The sequence below is a fragment of the Heterocephalus glaber genome, unplaced genomic scaffold (genome assembly GCF_053883595.1).
Source record: "Heterocephalus glaber isolate CG9 unplaced genomic scaffold, H.glaber_assembly_v1.0 deba00001509, whole genome shotgun sequence".
NCBI lineage: Eukaryota > Metazoa > Chordata > Mammalia > Rodentia > Bathyergidae > Heterocephalus > Heterocephalus glaber.
Genome location: NW_028258325.1, coordinates 5,799,916 through 5,822,646, shown reverse-complemented (window position 1 = coordinate 5,822,646; position 22,731 = coordinate 5,799,916). Strand labels below are relative to the sequence as shown.

General features: G+C 41.1%; 1 long non-coding RNA gene across 1 annotated transcript in view; it reads right to left on the bottom strand.

Moving 5' to 3' along the window:
• Window positions 1-6,838: 6,838 nt before the first annotated feature.
• Window positions 6,839-22,731, bottom strand: part of LOC110349697 (uncharacterized) — a 196,577-nt gene continuing 180,684 nt past the window's right edge. Inside the window, exons 2-4 of the long non-coding RNA XR_015441271.1 lie at window positions 22,553-22,696; window positions 19,304-19,407; window positions 6,839-18,171 (exon numbers count right to left, since the gene is read on the bottom strand). This is a non-coding gene — a long non-coding RNA (uncharacterized LOC110349697). The remainder of the gene's footprint in view (window positions 18,172-19,303; window positions 19,408-22,552; window positions 22,697-22,731) is intronic.

Here is a 22,731-nt window from a genome sequence, read left to right as displayed (position 1 = left end):
ATTATGAACATGTTGATATTTTATGGAAAAGTGTGAAATAGAATTTATTTCTGATAAGGCTCCATGAGTCACATTCGAATGCCAGTGTAAGCTGTGGTGCTCACAGTCCTTCAGTGAGTTCCCACAGGAGGTGATAAGAGGACCCCTGGAGACCGTCCCTAGCCAGCAAGGCCTCCAACCCGGGTCCCTGGCCAGGCAAAGCTGGTGAGGCCGAGTCATACCAACTCCCATGTGACATATGCCTCAAACTCGACTTCTGCTTCACCAGACCAGAGGACTCTGGCATCACCCGTAGGTGGGAGAGCGTGATGGAGGAAGGAAGAGACAGAGGGGAAGGAGGCAGAGATCTTATCCAATTGTGTTTAAAATACCTTGTGTTTGAAAATTGTACACAAACGTATGACCATGTGGACACATTACTGGAAAAACATTTCAGGACCATAGAAGTGGCTCAGGGACATGAGTGTGCCGGCCTGAAGCTTACTTAGAGGGCCCTGTCCTACAAGGACACTTCTAAGCTCTGGCAGTCACCTCTCCCAAGACACTCCAACTCAAATCTCCTTGGCCACACCCTAAATGTGTGCCATGGCATTTCTGCCAGTATCCTTATGGATATGAACTCCTACCCTGGGCCAACAAGGAGAAACCTTCATCAACCCCAGCACTTCCCCAGCACTAGGCTAAGATTCACTGCCTTTCATACCAATCCACAAAAATGCTGTGAATACCAATGTTATTTGAGCCTGGACTGCCCCTGAGTAGTTCTGTGACTTGATGCCTTAGACAGTTCAAAAACTTGATCAGTTTTTTTGCATGTCAGTAAGGATAGTTCTTTACATAGGACTGAGTTTGGATATTTTCAAATGAGAGTAAGTATGTAAAGTACTTACCTTAGTTATTAAGCTCCCACATTTAGAGGTAGGTAAGGATGTACATCCAACAAGAGACTGAAGAATAGTGATCAAAATATTACAAGGAAAAGGAGGAGAAATATAATATCATAGACTAAGAGATGAGAATGAAAGTATGGGGAATTGTGGGAAATATCTCCAAGACAACATAATTTGTCTTTAAATCCAATGAACCAATATCAACTTTCACTAACTACTTCATTCAAGAATACTTCCTGAATGCCTACTACATCCCAAGCAAGACAAAAAAGAAAAGCACTATACCCTCATGGATCTTGTATTATATTAATGGAGAGAGAAAACAAAGCATTTGTTTGTCTATTTTCATAGCAGATGTCCACACAAGATTAGAAATGAGTAATGTTTGCAGAGTGACCAGGTAAGATGTTATGGTTGAGATCTAAAATGTTCCCCCAAAGTCTCATGTATTCAAGGGTGGGGCCTAGTTAGAAGGGCCAGGTCACTGGGACATGACTTTGGAAGGTTTATCTTCTTCCTGGCTCCCTTCTTCTTTGCTTCCTGGCTTTTATGGGGTGAGGAGCTTTCTTCTGATGTGCCCTTCCACCATGCCACTTCTCTCTTGGAGCCAACCAATCATGGACTGAATCCTTTAAAACCATGAACCAAAACAAATCTCTCCTTTATGTTGAAGGTATTAAGTATTTTGTCCCAGCGATGGGAAAGTGACTAATACAGAGAGGATGGCAAATTATTTCATATATGGTGTTCAAAGAGCACCTCTCTGAGGAGGTGAGAGATGAGCAGAGATCTGGAAAAAAGTGAGTGAAGGAGATTCAGAAACACCTGGAGTCAGACCATTCCCTATTTGGGAAGAGCAAGGATGAGATTCCCAAGGCTGATTCCTTGTATTTTGTTGATTCTCCCCTCATGGTGAACACATTTACATGGAGAATTATCAAATCTCTTTTCCTTCCCCATTTCGTTATCCCATGATGTTCTGCTCATAAATCACATATTTCTTTGCCACATACTCCTTTCTGGAAGAATCAGAACTGCTCCGGCACCAGGAAACCTAGGCTTGGATTTAACTCTATCAAGAGCTACACACATAGAGATCTTTCCCCTGGGCACTTGTTTAATCATTTCCTGGGCACTTGGTAGAACTCTGTGAGCCACTGTCTGTCTGCTACCAATGGGGATGTCCAATGTTTTCAGAAGGTTAACGGACTGTTCAGTGAGGAACCTAGGCAATGGCTTAGATTGTCTGTCCAAGAATCCCTATTATCTTTTTCCTCCACTCTTGGCCCCAGGAAAAGAACTGGGGACTTGCTTCTGGCCTCCACTTTCCATAAGAGTAAACTTTCCCCACAAGAGTGACCTTGCTCCCAATACCACTTCTGTCATACCTAACTCTACTGAGTTATAGCTAATTAATGTTATTAGGGAAGCTCCACAGTCATGTAGCTAAGTGTTCCACTGGAAGAGCTCCATTTCAAGCTCTGTGCTATGCTAATTGGATGAGGTACCATCATTACCTGGGCTTGTTAGTGAGATGGCTTTGTACCCACAGGGAACTATGTTTGAGATAATTATGTCCTTTTGCTTTACCTCTCATAGTGGGTTTCATTACCGCTGTGGTCCAAATGGCTGTGGGACCTTTCACAAGGCCCTTTCTCATTCCTGCCCTCCAGGATCACCTCTGAAGTATGAAGGCCTGGATGAGGTTATATCTAAGGTACTTGATACAGCTTAATTCCTCTAGTAGTCTACATTTAAACTTCACAATTCCATTTCCATCTCCTTTCAAATGGGGTTAAATTGTGTGACTTGGGGTCCACTTGTCAATCCTCTTAGTAGCATGTTTTTAATTCTGTTGGTGTTTACATTTACAATGACGAATTCAGGGGAGCCTGCGTAGTTTGTAATTGTTAGTCTCAGAGCATTGAGAGAAATGCTTATTCATAAAACCATTCTTTGTGTTAATCCCTTTGACATTTCATTAGCCATTGTCAATTCATTAAACTGAAATTTGTTGTTCCTCTTTCAATTTTCTCCATTATTCAGACCTAGATTTATATTGCAAATCTGTGGTCAAACAAGGACTGAGAACTGAGCCATGATCTGGTCATTTAGCAGCCAAGATGGCTCCAAATTGGCTTGTTGGCAGATGGTCAAATACATCTGCCCTCTGCAAGAGGGACAATGACCTCTCCAAAACTTGATGCCAGTGTGGGGATTCATTGACTCAACAAATAATAGTTATCGGTTGTTTCCCCTTTGGGGACTCCTTCATGGTTACTTATTTGTTCTGGGTTTTGAGAGCTCTTGGGCCAGATGCTGTTTGTGCACACTGGAAGGTTTCCTAGGAGGCAGTGGAGAGGAGGTGCTGGTACTCCAAGTTCAGTCATAGTGACGCGCTGAGGGATGCTGAGAAAAAGAACCCACTCTCTGCTTCTGATCTCTGGTTGAATAGAGAAACATAGAGACAATTTTAACTGGGAATGAGAAGGAAGTTTCAAGAGAATATTTGAAAGCCTTGGAACAATTTTTAATAAAAGCTGGAGCATTCTATGTGAGAACACTCTAGGCAGAAGGAAGACCACGTACAATGCCCAGTGGTGGAAAAGTGATAAATGTTTGGAGAACATTGAACATTCCTTTTGGCTGATGCAAGGAAGATTTATTCTCTCAACAAGGATATTCTGATGCTCAACATTACCTGAAACTGTATCCATTTCTTTTCAGATCTTTGTATCAGGTCATTTGAGACATTTGAGATAAGAGTACCTGATGAAATAAAGACATTGATACTGAAATATACTTCAGACCAGCTCTCTGAGCTGCCAGGAAAGAAATGAAACCTTCCCCAGAGTGACACAGCTCCTTTTTTTGCTTTCATTATTATGTAGCTGGAGAGATGCTAACATTTCATATAAGAGCCTCTTTCCCTCATATCTAGCTCAAAAAATGCTTTTCCTTGCCTGTTCTCCTCTGTGAATATTGGACTGAGGATTGAAGGAGAATTAACTCACGAACAGAAGGAAGAGTTGAGCTCTTGGAGAACGTGTCTCAGTTATCGCTTTTTATTATGCAAGTAATGCGACCTCTTAAAGTGACCAAGGCATGACCATGAACTCCAGACTCCGGAACACACGTGGGCATGGAGGAGAAAGAGGACTTTGACAAAATCCGCTGGAGACACACATGCTGTGCATTGCACCTCATTCTTCTTTGGATAAGAAGCTGTCAGCTTACCTGAACGGCAGGGTTCCTAAGCCTTGGCTTTGTTGTTTGTAGTCCCCATCAGGCAGAAGAGGATGGAACTGAGGCTCTCCCTCCACAATTGTACAAATACAAGTGAAGATCAAAAATATGGTGAGTGAGGGCTGGGGATGTAGCTCAGTGGTTTCACTGCCTGCTGCACAAGCACAAGGGCCCAAGTTCAATCCCAGCTACCCCCCCCCAAAAAAATGGTGCTTAAGTTTTTTTTTTAAATTATTACAGTCAAAGACACACTGACTTTAATCTCCCTCACTTAAAACACACATCATTCTTGCCACTTTCTGAAGCAGTTCCGGGAGTCCTCTTTCCTGAGTGTCTTTATGAGGTGTGACAAAACTACAGTGAATGCTGCTGCTGAGTTGAACAGCAGGCTCAGAAAAATATTATACTGTGTCCTCATCCACCTTATTTACTGGAACAGGTACAGTGAGACTTCTGGATCTTTCCTAAAGTCAAAATGACCATGAAAGGAAAATGTTTTGAATCTTTTCAGGACTGTGAGTCACACAAGGCAGTGCAGCTAAAGGTACTCAGAAAGAGGGCTTCCAGAGCTGCTTCAGCAAGAATGATACAATAAATGTGTTTGAAGCAGAAGGCAGTATTTTAAGGGACTAAATGGCAATGTAACTTTTACTGTAATAATTTATTTAAATGTACATTTTATTTTTTAATCACACTTTGTGTCTTGCAAGAGACTGGCTGGAAGCCCGTTTTTGTCTACCCAAACCACATCTTCTAAAGATAGAAAATCCCAGGGAGAGTCTTCTGTGTGCTGAGTATCGTGTTGACTATGAGGATAGAAGCTGGAGACCAAGGAGATCTAAACTGTCCTACAGAGAAGGGGACCGTGGTGGAGGAAGAGAAAGGTGAGGGCCCAGTTGTTTCAGGTAAGGAGAGGGGAGAAGAGGAAGATTTCATATGATGAAAGAAGAGATAAGATGGCTGATATTGAAAGAGATTTTGAAAGAACATAATAGATGTAAAGAGAGCTTTGTGTAAAATTTGTCACTGTCTTAGTCCATTCCTGCTGCTATGACAAAATACCTGGAACTGAGTAATTTATAAAGAATAGGAATTTATTTCTCATCGTTCTGAAGGTCAGAAATCAAAGATCAAGTCTGCGGCATGTTTTGTGTCTTTTGAAGGCTGCTCTCTCCTTCCCAAATGACACCTTTGTGCTACATCTTTCAGACAGGACAACTGCTGTGTCCTCAAGTGGCAGGGGACAGAAAATATGAACTCTGTGAAGCCCTTTTATAAGCCATTAATTCCATTTATAAGAGCAGAATGCTCATGGCCCAGTCACCTCCTAAAAGTCTTTTTCTTAACAGTGTTGCTTTGGGGATTAAGTTTCAACATGAATTTTGGAAGGACACAAATATTCAAATGATGGCAGTCACATTGTTCAGGATACAAGCTTCTACCCTCTTTACCACAAAAATGTCCCGAAAAGTATCAATTCTTACTCATGTGGTCAAGAGTTGGGGAAATTTCCGTCAGACAATGTATTAGTGAGTCCTTAGAGATAGAGTTTGGCCAAAAGAGTTTGCCCATTAAGATAAAGAATTAATTTTTCACTCTCTAAGCATGGACTGAAAGCAGCTGGCCTCAGTTGGAGTAAAGAATTGTCCTGAGTCCTGATCTACAGAGGTCTCAATGCCAAGGATGAGTAGGTTTGCTTGTGGTTTCACTGAGGCATGAATTCAGAGTGAGTGGCCTTTTCCTGGTGCCAAGGTGAGTAGCCTACCCTAAGTGAGGGCCTCAGGTCTCTCCTCTGATTGACCACAAATCAACAACCACTTACCTGCTTCCTCTCCTGCAGCTCCATATCCCCTCCCAAGTCCATCAGCCTCAGAGAGGCCCCTTCCATAGGTCCTGAGATTTAGGGGCCCTGAAGTATCACAAACATACCACATGCGTACCTATACTTAAAGAACTCACAGAGCCCTCAGTCCCTGGGATCTGATGCTTAGAGATGTTTGAAATCTAACCCATAACTCTAAGCATCCATTCTCACAACACATGATTCCACCCCAGGAAAGCCCTTCTGCACATGTCCTGCTCAGTGGACTAAGGAAAAAAGACAACTGTGTATGAACACAATGAAGGTACGTAGGCTGGACTGCTTGGAGACTACATCAGAGGCTTCAGGACATGCTTGGATAGGAGGAAGAATAACTTGTCCAGTCCTTCTGTTCAGAAAGCATGAATGTAGTAGATTCTTGTGTAACAAAAAACCCCATTCCCGGTACTGTAGAGGATTCATTTTACTGCTTTGCATTGTGCATGTGGCACCAGAGCTATTCACAAATTACTGCTGTATTTATAACATCATATTTAGCAGCTGAGAAATATCTCCCAACATTAAACAATTCATTTTTCTCCTATATCTTTTTATATCTGGATGTAGATATGCATATGAAGCCTAGAACCAATTCTCTGCTTTAGCAATTAGATAGATGTTGAATGCTAGATTTGTAATTAGTTTTACATTTTTATTTAAAAATTAATGTGATCCATTTATAGTTTAAATATTTCTGCATCTAAATAACTTAAAATTAAAGTCTATATTCATAAATATTTCTCATTTCTATTAATTATAAGACAATTGCTAATATTTTTAACTTTATTTGAAAACGCAAACTTTAACATTTTTTTACATTTCCTTTAGTATGTTAGGTCATTTATGTCTATAGAACACCGCTATGTGAAAGTCATTATTATAAGACATAACTAGTATTCAGCTAAGTTGAAAGCAAGAAAAATCGGTTGTATAGAATGTTGCTTAATAATTTGCCAAGTACATATTTATTTTATTAATCATCTAAACACTATCACCCAATTAACAGAAACTTAGATGTGCATAATAATCAAAGTCAGCCAAATTTGTTGTTTTGCTGGCATTCAGTCATATAAAGCCGCACATTTTAAAGTATTTTTTAAAAAATGGTTTATTGTTATGATGGTATACTTGTCAAAGTTTCAGAGTAGAACATATCAGTCGAACTAACAAATTATCAAATAAGTAACTTTAGATACTTTGCATGTGTAGCTGGACTTTCTTCTGGCCCTTGTTTAGGGATTTGCAAAATATGGGGTTAGCTCTGTTTCCCCTGACCTGAACTGGAGCCTCCATGGACTGTAGTGGAGGGCTTGGCCTAAATCCAGTTCACTCAGTGGCCAGCCTTTGTCAATGATTAGATTGCTTGAACTATAACTCCCCTTTGAATGTTTCTGCTTCTATTTTATTGCTGCAATTTCTTTATTGGCAAAACAAAATAATAATTGAGTATTTTGAAAGTTAATGATAAAATTTCCATCAGGGTTTTTCACACCATGACTATGTGTGCATGTCTGATGCACAAGTATTAGTTTTCCAGTTTAGAACAGAAATAAATTCTCTCACAGTCGTGAAAGCTAAAATTCCAAAATCAAGGTGTCAACAGGACCAGGCTGTGTCCAAAAGCTTCAGAAAAAAGTGTTCCTTTTCCTGTTTTGGTTGCTGGTATCTTTGGTATTTCTTGGCTTGACTGAAGTCTGAAGTGCCTGTTTTCACATGGGCTTCTCTCACAAATGTCTGCATCCAACACCCAAGTTTCCCTCTTCTTACGAAGACCACAGTCATATTGGAATTAAAGTCACTCTAATTCACTATGGATTCCTCTTACATTGATTGAGTCTGCAGAGACAGTATTTCCAAATAAGGTCATATTCACAGGATTCAGCATTTAGGGACTGAACCTATCTTTGTTGAGGGAAGACCCTTCAATCCACAGCAGTATACATGTGTGGAGTTTATCTGGCATCTATGTTTTAAACATTTAGTCTACAATATGGCCTTTAAGACAAACACTCAGAATAACATGCATCCCCTTTGCCTCAATTTGGCAATGTTTGTCACCTAACCTACTGGCCAGATTGTTTTATTTAGCTTTTGTAAACTACTTTGAGGATTGCATCTTAATTTTAGTGTTGCTGCAGTGCATTTGAAAATTAATCATTTCCGTTTTCTTACAATGTTCCTTTCTCTGACTTTTCCAAACCAGTTTTCTCCTGATTTTCTTCCCATCTTCTCAAGTATCTCCTTCAAGTCTCAGTTTGTTTCTGGCATCCCCAAGACCACCCCCAGGTTTGCTGTTTCACTCCAAGAACTCACAGGACTCAGCACATGGCCACAGTCGTGGCTAAGATTTATCACAATGAGCTAAAGGAGAAGCCACACAGGCAAAGTCCACAGGGAGCCAAGCACGGCCTCCCCGGAGTCCTGCTGTGGCAAAGTCACACAGAACACGCTTGATTCCAGCAGCAACGAGCTGGGACAACACACGCAAAGCACCATCACCAGGGAGGCTCATTAGCGTCCAGATTGTTGACTCGCACTGGTCACAGGGATAAACTCTGCCTGACTGGTACCAAAATTCCAGACTCCGGGGGAGAAAGCAGGTTTCAGAACAAACCGCATTCTTCTCACAGATATCTGGGCCCAGTGAGCTCATCTTAGCATGGAGAAGAGATTTCCTGGCAGCGTAAGTGTTCAGCAGCACAGGCCCGGCCTGGCACAAAGGCCTTTCCAAAGACCACAGCCTCAGGCCCGCTGAGTGTCTGTCAGGCAGCAGCTTTCCTGTGCTCACTGTCCAGAGTTATGGTCCACCCCTCACCACTTTTCTCCCTTAGCCCCTCCTTGGGCTCTTCCTAAATATTTGCTCCTCCAGATGAATTAAGAAATTGAGTTATGAAACATTCAGCTCAATTTTGTTCTTCTAAGTGATACATATGACTTGAGATTGTAATTTGTTGATGATCTAATTTATGGAAATTTATTTCCATTTGTGACATGCTAAGAGAAAGGAAAGATGGTGGAGACATCGTGCGCTGACGTGGAAAGTCTCACTACCACTGAGGCTTGGTCGTATGGGCCACTTGTATATTTCTTAACGTATTCCTATGGGCTTGTTTTATCTTGGTACTGAAAATATGCTATTTTTTTCATTGTATGTTAATGATTTATAAGGGGTGATGAAAAATACAGTAAATGTTCAAATTTTAAAAATTTATTACAGCAAAAGACAAATGGCCCTTAATCCCCTCAAAATCCTCCCCCTCACTTGAGCATACGTGTCCAATCACTCTTACCACTTGCCCAAGCAGTTCTGAAAGTCCTCTTTCATGACTGTCTTTACAAGGTGTGACCGCAAATATAAATGCTACTTCTGAGTGTCACCCAACAGGAAGGCAGGCTTGGAAAAACACTGCAGTGTCCTCATCGGCCTTATTCACCAGAGCTGGCATTGCATGTCTTCTGGCTCCTCTCAAGTAAAAATTCACCATGAAAAGTAAATGTTTTTAATTGATTCAGGACAGTGAAGCCACCAGGACTGTATAACTAAAAACATTCATGAAAGGATTTCCAGAACTGCTCCTTCAAGAAGTGGCAAGAATGATGGGATAAGTGTGCTCAAAGCACGGGAATGGATTTTGAGAGGGACTAATGGCAATGTGTCTTTTACTGTAAAAAATTTTAATAATTTAAATATACAACATAGTTTTTATCACTCCTCGTTTGTGTATCTTTTTGAAACACTCTACCAATTCATTATCTAGCCATATTTATGAGATCTGTACTGGTAGATATGATTGTACTAATTTTCCATATTGTCTTTGTATCAAAGGTTTAGAAATAATTATTTCAAATATTAAATTATCAATTTCTTATCATCATACTCATTTTCTTTCTTCTGTATTTTGTTTTTTGTTTGTTTGGATTTTTTTTTTTGGTACCAGGGATCAAACTCGGGACCTTGTGCTTGGGAGGCAGGCGGCAAAACCACTAAGCTAAATCTCCGGCCCTTTTCTTCTATTTAACTGTTTAGCCTGGTTCATTCACAGTAGTGCTAATTAGTACTAATAGTAGCAGTTCTAATATCAGTACTTTTCAGTACTATTACTTTATTTTTAGTGTTGTAGTCTCAACCAGGCTTATAGCTTTGGACAAAAAAATATGTTGATTAGAAACAGAACTTGCTAGATGCTGTAGTTTACATGCATGCTTATAGGACCTCTTAATATTTCACATTTAATTCAGAGATCTTTCTAAAGCATTTCCCTTAAAATTATTAGTTTGTCATGTCATTCAGTAGGCATCTGCTCAAAAAATAAGCATAATCCTATGTGAATAATCTTATATTCTACTCCATTGATATTTGTTTTATTTTCTCCTGTATTACACTTCTAATTTTAAACTTTCCAATGAAGTGTAACATCTACTATTGAATAATTACTTTTTAGGAATGGCTGTTGAATTTTTTAAAATGTCTTTTTGACATTATGATTTTTTTCTTGTTCAAATGATTGATAAAGCAAGTCTTTGAACAACCTAGAATCTCATTTAGTTGATTCTATTATGGATACTATTATTACTACTGTGTCTATTATGGATAGTACTATTTTGGGTAGTAATAGTACTATTGTTACTACTATAGATACTATTATGATCATCATTTCTATTATGGAAACTATTATTACTATTAGACCTAACAAACAATAATTTACATTCATGCTCATTGTAGGCCTCTAATATTTCAAATTGATTTAGAAACTTCCCATCTCAAGCATTTCCTTACAATTGTTAACAAATATGTCATGTCACTCCTACATAATTCAGTAGGCATCTCTTAAAAAACTAAGCATTTTCTTACATAAATGAAAAATTATACTTTGCAAAATCACAACTCCTTAGTATTGTCCAATGTGCAGTCTACATTTAAATAGCCCTAATTGTTAAGATGCATTGTTCAAATTAAGATCTGAACAGCGTCCCTGCATTATATTTGATTGTTACTTCCTTTGCTACCTGAGTGGGTCCTACCCTCACTGGAGTACAACTGTAAACAGTTTAAGTAGGAACTGAATTTGGCCTGGAACTAACATCATGTGATGTGGGTGAAGCCTACAGGAATGTGCTGAGCTCCATATGGAGATAGCTATCTTTCAGATTCTGATCCTGGCCTGCAGATTTGTCTAAGAAACAGTAAAAACAGGAATGTCCAACAATGCCTAGTCACCATGTGGGAAAGGTTTGCTTATTTGGAACGGAGCTCAGAGGCACGTTTTCCATTGTTTTTGTCACAGCCTCATTTTGCCAAGAGAATGCCTGCACGTGCCTGAGTCAGTTCAGGTCATGCATAGAGCTACACAGAGCTCTGCTTCCTCCCTCCTGATCAGCCTGACTGAACAGAAACAGCTGCTCAGTGCTAGCACTGGAGAAATGGGTTTCTGTTACTAATCAACAGTTACTGCTTTCTGAGGTCTTGCCCTTGCCTAAGCCCAAAGCCTTGATCTTGCTCCTCATTAGTTTTATTTCTAGCCACTAGAATGCGTGTCTCCAAGTCCTTGGCCAATGGACCACGATATTATTCTTAATTGGCCTTCCTCAACTAAGTGGTAACTCAGGGGAAGTCAAAGAGAGTCAAATTCATAAACTCCACTGTTCACAACCAGACTGGAGGATGTAGCTCATATGTGTGGTCATAATGAGTCTCCCGATATTTCAATTGATATAGAGGCTGCCACCACGCTCTGACCCCGTGGGACAAAAGCAGTCATGTCCTGGACTAGTTTGCAGCTGTAAGTGGCACAGGAAGGATCACCAACCTGTCGGCAGTGTGAGGGAATGAAAGGATGAACTCCAAGGTGGGTTGAGCCCCACATCCTAAATATGGCAGCACTATGCCCACCTCTGCTCCCAGCTGGCAAGTGTGTGTGTCATGGGAATACGGGCTGGAAGTGTCCCTCGTGCACATCTGCAGAACCAGAAAATCCCTCCTATGTGTGAAAATGTGGGGAGAGGTAAGTGAAATACAGCGGATCCTTGACTTATGAACTTGACCAATTCCCGAGGGCTGGTTGTAACTCAAGTTGGTTGTAAGTCAATACAGGTAAGATCTGGATGTTTACTTGGGTACATGGTACAGACAATAAGAGGCAGATGAAATTTCCATCCACCTAATTAGCCAAAATTATTTGTAGGTCAGGCCAGTCGTAACTTGAGAGTACACTGCAGGACTTTCAACTTTGGGGAAATATTTAAAATATGAGAAGGGACTAGCAGGAACATTTTAGGACCAGTCTTCCCAGTTGCCAAGTGTGCGAAAACCATATTAGGTGTTCTTGAATGCCAGCTCTCTGCTAGTTTTTAAATATACCTTACATAATATTCTCCTTCAGCATTAACAGGCGGTAGCTGGGTGATCCTGGGGATATGGCTTCACCTGCCTGATCCCTGGTTTCCTCATCTATAAAAGAGATAGCCACCCAGGCAAACTCATTTCCAAGCCTCACTTTTCTCATTATAAAAGTGAGCAGCCTTCAGAAGTCTGACTTGTGAAAGCTATAAAGCTCATCAGACTTTCCCCCTAGCATTGTCATTCCAACTCAGTAATCCCCAGATGTTGTAATCATGAGGAACTGTGTGGGAACCATACATTCCTTCTGAACTGGATCGGGGGTAAAGGATAGAGAGCATGGTAGGAATCAAGTCTTTAACATTCCTCTAGAGTCTCTCAGAGTCTTAGAATCTCTGGCTCAGCCTAGTAAATCTCTTGCAATATAAGGAGATGCTGATTCAATTTTCACAACCCATTACTCTAAGAACAGTGAATGACGAAAAAGAACTGCTTTTGTCAGAAAGAAAAAAGAATGTCTGTCAAGTTATTTCTGTTCATTTATATTCACAAGCCCTGTATCTCCCAATATTTCACCTGCCAGAGCCTAACCAGACAGAAGTGGACAGGTATAATAGCTCTAAACTGTGCATATTGGAAAATTAAATGAAACTCAGCATGCCAAAGAATCCAAGGAAATCAACATGGCTGTTGCTTAGTTCTCTCATGCTACCTATCAGACACTGAGAGGAAGATGACTGACATTTCTATTCACTGCAATCTAGAAATTGTTAGATGACAGACAGATGACACAATCGGGCCTTCAAGTATTTCAGAGCAGATGGGGTGAAACTGATGATCCTGTATGGAACAAGCAATGATGGTTCAAGGATAATTGGGAAGCACATTTGTGCCCAAGAGGCATCCTGGGAGGTATCTGAGCTGAATTAGGGCTGAGCAGCAATGAAGAAAGGAGGTGCTATGGTTTAAATTTAAAGTGTACCCCAAGAGTCTGCAAGGTGATTGCCTCATAGGGGCGTTATACTCATCCAATATGCTGCTGGGCAGTCGGGCCTGGTTGGAAGAGATGGGTCACTGGGGATGTGACCTATACAGGTATATTCTTGTCCCTAACTCCTCCCATTTCTGCCTCCTGGCCCGCATGGGGTGAGCAGCTTTTTTCCTCCATGAACTTCCGCTATGCCTTTTCTGCCTTAGAGCCAACTGACCCGGGACTGAAACCAAAGCTGTGATACAAAATAAACCTCTTTTTCTATAAATTCTGGGTGTCAGGTAGTTTGTCTCAGAAATGGAAAAGCTGATTAAAATAGAGTATTGGTACAAAGAGACAGCAATGAGGGTATTTTAGACAAAGGAAATAACACAAACAAAAATGTTCAGTGATTACCAAGTTTTATTGTCTTCCCATATGGTTGTAAACACTTCCCGTGTGTAGCTACTATTAGCAGCCTTACTTTTCAATGGAGATGATTAGACTGAGAGGTTGCTTGCCCCAGCAGTAGCTGGTGCACACTAGAACAATGATTCCAACCCAGATCCATGTGATTCCAAAGCCACATTTTTAATACACAAACTCTACCAGCTCCCGAGGTGATGCACAAAGCACAGGGGAGGCTACAGGGCATCACCCATGGATGATGCCTTTTCTGGGAATGCGTTTTCTGGTTGTGCCATTTCTGGATGACAATATGGGAAGCAGAGAAATAGCTCAGGAGTACATGGAAGGTTTTGTGTGCCATGTGAATAAATTAGATGTGATCTTGGGCAGCGGATCTTAGGACAGGTTTTAGTAGAGAAATGCCAAGGTCAGGTGTGTTTGACATAAATCCATTCTCCCTGGTTCCATCATGATAACAAGAGAGGCACAGAGCCAGAGAAAATTCTGCCTAATAGACTGATGGTAAGCTAGGGAGGCGGTGGTGGCTATACTAGGATGGGAGAGTCTTCACTTGGTTCAGATGTTTACTCCTGGAAAATAATTGACCAAAGAGAGAAAATACTTTGAACAGTAATTCTGCATTGTGTCTCCTTTCCTCTGGTAGGAGGAAGTGGAGGCCAGGAAATCTCCAAAAGGAAGAGGTGTCTCATTACCCAAGAAGAGATTTGTCTGGTGGACAGACCAAAGCAACAGAAATGCATTCCATAGGGAAATATCCATCCTGGAGCTGGTGATTGTTGAATGTTAAGGGAGGGGTCAAGGATGTTGAATGTGAAGGGAGAGGTCAAGGATGGGGGTAAACACTTCGAAGTTATCAGCAACACATGTATTTAAAACTCAAGAGCATAGATATGAACATTACTGGATCAAGGATGGAACAGCTCAGAACATCCCTGTTTAAGGCAGGAAGAGGAACTCATAAAGTCGAGATAAAATAGAGGAAGACAATCATGGCCAAGGAATATACAAACATGGTCTCATTTAATTTTCACTATAAACCTAGAAGGGAGGTAGTGGGTTTTTTCCTCTTTCCATTTTAATACAGGAAAAACTGTAAATCTGAGCCATTGTTCTTGCCTTGACAAGCTACACAGCTGAAGTTAGAAACTCTGAGCTCCATGCTGTGAACCCCGCTCTACTGAAAACACTCCTGAGAGTCCCCTGAAGACCACTACCCCAGGATGTGTGCCTTTGCCAGATGTGCTCTCCCCGCATGCAGGATTTCACTTCCAACCACACTTTCTTGGCAATAAATTACATCTTTGTTCCACAAATAAACCAAATTAAAAACAGTTCTGGGCACTCTTGCTTCAGAAGAATTTATAGTTACTCAAACATTGACAATCTGTCCTTGATTAAGCGGGTCTCAGTTACAGACTTCAGAAATCAGAAATACAGACTATAATGGTTCATCAGAGCATTATAAATATTCCAGGGAGGATCCACTAATGGTTTTCAGTGGGATCCCAAAGTTCTGGAAACAACCAATGATGCTGGTATACTATGGGCTTCTCACTTGGGAAGGAGTCTATATCTTCCTTTGGGTTCTCAAAAATGCCCTAATTTCACAAATAAAGAAATTGGTCATGGGTCTCCAAGTACACCAAGAGGTCTTTATAGGGCCAGGTCTCAACCTCTAAACACAACACTTTCAGGAAATCTGTAAGAAACCCAGAAGAGTCTGAAAGAAGTGCCCTGAGATCTCCTATTGATTTTGTGTCCAGCAAAGGTTCCTTTCATAAAGTCATTCCTTGAAAAGTAAAATTTTCATTAAACTGTCAGATATAAGCAGAGAGAGCATGAGATGTGACTTCCTGCTATAGGAATGAGAAATGCAAATCAAGGCTCTTCTGTCCTTCTGGCTCCAGTGCCTCACCACATACAGGAAGGAGAGACAGGGCCTTCAGCATGGGGACCCACATCTGAAGAGGCACTGGGGCATAGCATGGGAAGCACCCTGGCTTGGGCTCCCTGGATCTAGAGCCTGCAGTGAGGATGTGGAAGTTGTTTATTAAAGAACAGCTCCCCCAACAGAGCAGAAAATGAGGACTAGAAATGCTGCCCTGCCAAGCAAAGTGCTCTGGCTCAGTCCTCAGGAAAGGGACCTCCCCTCAGACTGTGAGCCTCAGAGTTCACCCAAGGCAGGCCTGGAATCTGGGAGCTTTTGTCTTGCCAGGAAAGAGCTTACACCCCTTCTGTCTTTGCTGTTTGAGAGGGCAAGCAGCTCCAGTATCCTAAGGGCAGTCCTGAGAAGAGGAGAAACAACCATGAACCATTGGAAGGAAACTCATCAGGACGGGGAGATGCACAGAGAAACAATGAAAGGGACCTGAGGGGACCTCAGCATAGTGTAGACAACATCCAAGGAAAAGGAAAGGAAAACTCCTTGAAAATACTCTCAGTACCAGCTATTTTCCCTTGTCCCCTTTTCCTTCATTTCAATATGGTTCTTTTTTTTTTAACTTTTAAAAATTATTTTTTATTTTCTACACCCTATTTTACAGTAAAAAAAAAATATTTGATATTAAATGTTCCTATAGGCAAATAATTTGTACTGCAGATGATTTTTATTTTCCTGACATCTACATAATACAACTCTAATCACTAAATTCTTCCTCATCACTGAAGTACGTGCTCCTCTTTATCCTTGGGCGCCGTGAATCTTCTGATGTTGAGGGGCCTGCTGCACTGTGTTTCCGTTTGTTCTGTTCTCCAATCTTGGCTTTCAAGAAGGCGACGGCTTGGCTGAGACTGTCGAGCGGGGTCTTCCCCTTCGTCTTCACTTTCTGCTACGTCCTCAATTTCTTCTGCTTCGGCAATTTTCTTTTTCTTCTTTTTTTCTTTCTTCTTTGGAGGCTCACGTTCTCCGAGCATATTTTTTGGACAAGCATAACTTAAAGTGTCCACTTTCCCCACATTCGTAACACTTTGATTTATCAAAGTAGTTTCGCCTTCGGATGAATTCAGCTGCTCTCCCATTGTCAATAGCAATGCTTGCCTTTATCACTCTACCAAACAACTGTTTGTTGTTTATGGCTCTGGTGCAGTTTTTGCAGAGTCTTCATCCAAAAATAATATAAATGCAACCCCTTTACTCTTCCTTGTATCTTTGTCTTTCATTATAGTAACCTTTACAACTTTGCCATACTTGGAAAATATCCGGTATAAGTCATTTGTCAGGGAGAAGGGCAAGTTGGACACATGCACTGTGCTCTTACTTGGAGCCAAGCCACCACTCATTTCTGAGATCTGTACATGGATTAATCCACGTTCAGATTTTCAAGGTAAATCGCGGGTGTGGCGTATATCGAGGGTGGGGAGCAGAGGGTCACAAACAGTAAAATCCGGTGCTAACTCCCACCAATTGTTCAGGGACGGCGGCCCCGGCGCAGGGGGGCTTCAACCCCGACTTTTCCTCGCCCCTCGCAGCGGCCTGGGCATCCCGCGCCCGGGCGGGGTCAGCGCAGAGCCCTGAGGTCGCGGCAGCAGAGGGGCCTTGCGCGGCTCTCTTCAGTGGGGGTCATTTCAGTATGGTTCTGAACCCACAGCTGAGTGCACACCTTCTACAGACTTCTCTTAGTTAACATTTGATCTGAGAAGAAATGACTTACTCACAGATGTTACAGGACTCCATTTGGTGCTTATGCGCTTAAACTTGAGCCTCTGAACCACAGTTGTAAGTGCTGCCTGGGTAATAACCATTTTTTTCAGAGAATAACATCAGCATCCAGTTTCATAAAAGATATCACTAATTCTATTACTGCTAACAGCAGATGTTTATCACACACCAACCATGTTCCAGGAACAGATTGAATGTGAGTTATTTTTTCACTCTTTCCATCAAACTTCTGCAGTAGTTTCTAACAAATCTACTTCTCCCATGAGGAGACTGAGTCTGAGGATGCACAAGGGCACATACCTATGAAGAGATGGCAGGTCTTCAAATTCAGCCAGCCTGGCTCAGAGCCCATGCATGCTTTGATCTCTACACTGTCCACTGTACTGTTTAAGACTGGGAGTTTGTGTTCCAAGACCAGCTGCTCATTTACTGTATGACTGGGTGTTTTGATTTTTGAGCACATTAAAAATATGTTAATCATCACTCTTTAGGGGATTATTCAAGTATTGATGTATTGATCTCCCTTTCCTGTATGAAGATGGATCATTGTCAGAATGGGCTGGGACTTAGTACTCACCATCATCCCTTCCTGGAAAAGCACAAAATGCATGTGTCCAAATCATTTCTCTCATTGGTATGTTTTGAGGACAATGGACAAACCACTTTATGTGCATCTCTTCATCTCTTTAAGTTTATCTTCATTTGTTGGTTCAGATTCTTCCAATGCAGAGGAATGCACTTTGGGAAGGGAATCACTTACTTTTAACCACATTTACCAGTCTGCAAAACATACATTTACTGGTCAGTTGAAGTTTCTGCCATTGCCTTGGGTTAGATGCTCCAAAGCTCTGGATAAATATTTAACAGACATGACTGCTTTTGACTAAGAGACTGTAATATACTTATCTGACTCTTATTTATTTACAGTCACGGTCATAAATTTTATGCCTCACAGAGAAGTTTGCTTATACCTGAAACAAAAAGGTCACACCACCGCTATCATGATGTCTGTAATCAGATGAGTGTGGATCAGCCAAGGAACACTGATGCACACTTCCTTACTTCAGCCTTTTGGGAATATGGTGAGACCACTGGAATTTAAGTTGGGAGGTGCTGATGCTTGCTTGGGTTAAATTCATCATTCAGTCCAAGATCACTTCCTAAGTTCATTGCTATTGTTTTAAACTGGTTTCCTTCTTTCCTGGTCTCCAAGCTTTCTCCTCCTCTACACTGTGGCCAAAGTCAAATCTCTGAAATGCCCTTCCTCCAATCCACCAATGGCACTATAGGATAAGGTCTTGGCTCCTTAGAGTGACCCACCAAACTCTTTTGTTCTGGGTCTGCATTCCTACATTTTCATCTTTCATTTTGCTTAATTTTCAAACTTTTAATTAACTTCTGAGGAAGTAGGGGTTGAACTTAGGGTCTTCACAATGAGCTAAACCACTAGCCCCTTTTCAAATTTTCTATATTTAAACAGGACTTCACTAAGTTGCCCAGGTGGGACCTGAACTTTTGATCTTCCTGTCCCAGCCTTCCAAGTGCTAAAATTATAGGTGTATGCCACCATGCCTAGCTTCAAACTTTTAATATTGATATAATATCAAAACTACAGAAAGTTTCATGGCTATTATAAGTGATTCGATACCAATTTTATCCAGATCCACCAATTATTTACATTTTCCGAATGTGTTCTATCTGTAGACATGAAAGATACATATATATTTATATACACATACATGTAAATTCATACATGTAGATATGCACATACACATTTTTTTCTAAACCATCTGAGAGTAAATTGAAGACATTGAAACTCCTTATCTCATGGGTATTCCCTGAGAACAGGAGGTTTTTAAAAACATACCCACAATATAATTATCAAATTTAGGCAAGTTAATACTGACATTACCTAATTCATATCAAATTTCATCAGTTGTCCTAATTATGTCTGTCTTAGCTCCTCTTCCCCAAGTGCAGAATCACAATGAAAGTCATCTTTTTTTGGTAGAAAACCTGTCAATGTTAAAGAACAACGATTTAAGTTCATCTGAATTTTTTCATAATTCGCTCACACGAAAGTGATGTGGCTCATCTTTCTTTTTTCTTCCATTAAGTTTATTGGTACATTTTAGGTATACAATACAGTTACATTCATCATTGGGATCTTGTACCTTTACATGATGTAACTTGGTTCTTATTTTTTTCCCATCCCCCTACCCTCCCTTCAACCCCCCTTCCCTATTTACAAAGACTTTGTTTCCATGTTTTTCCTTTTCTCATATTTGTTCTTTTCCCTTCTTTCCTTTCCACTACCCCTCCCACTTCCCTACAGGAACTCTCATCAGAGGGCACACACTGCTAATTAGTCCCAGTACCAGTCACGTTCACTCTGATCATTTCCTGAGGTGCTGCCAATCAGGCCCCTTCAGTTTGAACTTAACATGTTCCCTTGTGTAATCCAGAGGAGTTTTGCAGTGAGACATTTTGAGACCATAGAACTCTTTCCTCAAATTTGCATCCACAGTTAATCTATTGCTGATTTTTGAGCTCCATTTCTTTTCAACTAATTAGTATTCTATTGTAAAGAATACTAATTTCTCACTTATACATTTAGTCAATTTATGGATACATAGGTTCTCGAGCTTATTTTCATTCTATACCAATGAATATATCCTTCATTAATGTCATTTATTTTGCCAATTTTCCCAGATTTGTCCAATGGCAGTTTCTCGAAGCTGTCCTGCGCCTGCTTTTTATATATCCCCCGAATTCTTTGGGTACCATGCTTCCTTTCTATCACAAGAGGCTCCAGGCTTATTTTGTGCCTGTCTTTATTCTGAAATCAGCCTTTTCTCTAAGAATCTGTGTTTCCTTTTAATTGAGGATGGCAATTAGAAACTAAGACATAGGCACCCCGTGGACTCATTGTTAGCGATGGTCATTACTTATAGATGGAGCAAATACACAGCACTTAGATGTACACATACAGAGTAAAATGTAAGAGCCATTACTACTCTAGAGCAGAAGTAGTCAAACATGTCTTCAAAGAACAAGATAATAAATATCTTAGGCTTCCTGCCAATAAAGTCTCTGCTGTTGTAGCATAAAATTAACACCAGGGAAGATATAAATGAACATAGATGTTTGCCAATATTTTACTTACAAAAATAGATCTGCCCACAGGTCACATTTGCTACCTTGCTCTAGAACTGTGAGTTCTTGCAGTCATAGAATCTGTATGGCAGAGTCACCTATAACTGCAGATTAATCTGCTGCAGACAGCTTTCTTGCTCTGGACCATGCAAAACTGGCAGCCATCCATGTCAACTTGATGAGTGCACTGGAACAATGTCCTTGAGTATGGTATAAATTCTTTCCAAATCCAAAAGACCAACTTGCTATTAGTTTGTTTTGATTCATGGTACAAGCTGTGTAGAAGATGTAATAACCACCAATATACCAGGCTGTTGAAACTTTGTAGGAATTTATTCCACCACTGGCACACATACTTTACCAAGGATTGCACAGTTTTTACCTTCTCAGGCCAGGGTATCCTGATGGCATCAGTATAGTGATAACCATGATGTTCAAAGTACTGTTCATATGATAAAGGAACCCTTAAACTATATGGCTAGAGATAACTTAATTAGAGAGGGGATAATTCCCTGGGACAAGACCTTCATATACTATTGTCTGTCCCAGGTAAATGCAAACAGCCTCTGACCATTCTTTCTCAGAGGATTGAAACAACACAGTCACCAAATCAGTAGCCACATACCAAATGCCAGAGGCTATGTCATGTTATAATTATGAATTCACTATATAATGACTCAGTCGTCATGGCCAAGCTACCACTTAACAGAGTTTACACAGTGCAGCCTCATCAATTATGAGCCATCTGTTTTTACAGAAGGTGGACTAGCAAATAAAAGGGCATTTAAGGATATAGGGCTGGTGGTTCTCACTAAGGTCTTTGAGGATGGCCCTCAAATGGCACACTCAGATGGCCTACCCAACATAATGTGTTGTAACTTTACTGTCTTGGCCTAGTGATTGGGTAATTTCAGAGGTTTCCCCACTTAGCTGTTTTTATTATATAGTTTCTATTCCACAGTCTAGGGGCCTTTGTCAGTTCTGCCAGCTACTAAGTATATCCATGATGATTTTACCCACCATGGTACCAGAATTGACATAGCTGGGACCATGAGTACCTAGCAGCTCTATGCAATGGACTTAAAGGCCAGTCCAGAAGGGGAACGTGAAAGCATGTGAGATCCATGGTCTCAGTGACCTCTGTAGTCAACATTCCTTGAAAGTCTTGGATATTTCTCTTTCTCTAGGACACAGGTAAGTTTATAAAAGGTTGCAAGTACATATGAGGAAGAACTAGGAAAATAAATGGTGAATACACTTGCTGTAGCATTACAAGGTATTATTTAAGGGGACCCAGAATTCTGTTTAATCCATGGCTCTGTTCTGGAAATTATATGAGGTGAGGAATCATTGTTCTCCACTCTGGTGGTTGACATCATTGTAGTTCATATTTTTTCTGGATGCCCAACTGCTTCAGCACTAGGAAGCCTGTGGATTCCTTCAGGTGAAGCCTCCTAATTGTGATTCTAGCCTTGCTCTTTGTTTCCATATTTTACTAACCTGGTCTGTGACACTTTATGCAGCCACTAGGCTCTGCTATGCCCAAAACATGCCATTCTCCTTGAAGCTAAGCCACCCGATTCTGGACCAGCCTTCTAAACTTTCATCTGAAGACAGTGTGGCCAGCAGGGGACACCACAGAGCTCCCTGGAAACTGCTTACCTTGGCGCTATCCAAAAGAAAGGAATAAACCAAGCATCACCAGGATAAGAGGAAGGGGTCCCTGGATGGAGATGGAGGTAGGACAGGCTGGATGACAGCTGCAAAGCCAGTATCCTTAGGCCATCGGCAAACTCAAGATCATGGAGCTCATGTCACTTGCCATGGCCATAGCCAACAGGCCACACCCCTGGAGCTGAAATCAACCACACTTACTTCCCACCAGCAGGCATACTGACACCCATATTGTGCCTGCTGGTCTCTGAAAGGCCTGGAATTTTCCCCTGACAATGGGCTTCTGTTCTGCTCTGTCTCAAGGTACTGACACATGTGAGCTTGAACTTACCTTTTGGCCCCAGCTCACTTTCCGATGTCACCTCTTGTCCCCATCATCTGCTTGTCAGGAGAAGCAAGGCATGTGGTTGTGTCCAATATGAAAATCACCGGGTAATCTTCAGTGACATGCTTACTGAGCATACCCAAGGCAGGGCTGCAAGGAAAAACACAGGACCCTCAGTTAAATTT